Source organism: Nelumbo lutea, chromosome 1 (assembly GCF_056320005.1).
Source record: "Nelumbo lutea isolate HS-2025 chromosome 1, American lotus-T2T, whole genome shotgun sequence".
Lineage (NCBI taxonomy): Eukaryota > Viridiplantae > Streptophyta > Magnoliopsida > Proteales > Nelumbonaceae > Nelumbo > Nelumbo lutea.
The window spans coordinates 204,467,259-204,467,644 of record NC_142684.1 but is presented as its reverse complement, the minus strand read 5'-3'; the positions used below and the strand labels follow the sequence as shown (position 1 = coordinate 204,467,644).

The 386-nt window shown below is 43.5% G+C and overlaps 1 non-coding gene across 1 annotated transcript; it reads right to left on the bottom strand.

Moving 5' to 3' along the window:
* Positions 1 to 279: 279 nt before the first annotated feature.
* LOC148880512 (small nucleolar RNA R71) lies at positions 280 to 386 on the bottom strand. Its single transcript, XR_016106393.1, has one exon. It is a non-coding gene; the product is annotated as a small nucleolar RNA R71 (small nucleolar RNA).

The window sequence follows — 386 nt, the reverse complement described above, 5'->3', positions numbered from 1 at the left end:
ATCAAGCCAGCTATAATACGGATGATCCAGAACACAGTCTAGTTCTGTGGTATGGCTCATGAAGACCCAAATTCTCATATAGCTAATTTCTTGGAGATTTATGACACTTTCAAACATAGTGGGGTAAGTGATGATGCTATAAGGCTGAGGTTATTCCCATTTTCTTTGAGAGATAAGGCCAAGGCTTGGCTAAACTCATTACCATCTGGGTCTATTGCCACTTGGGAAGAGATGGCTGGCCGATTCCTGTCTAAATACTTCCCTCCCCCGAAAACTGCAAAAATGAGAAATGACATTACCACGTTCTTCCAACATGAGGGAGAATCTCTCAATGAGTCATGGGAACGTTATAAGGAGCTGCTGAGGAAGGTTCCCCATCATGGCCT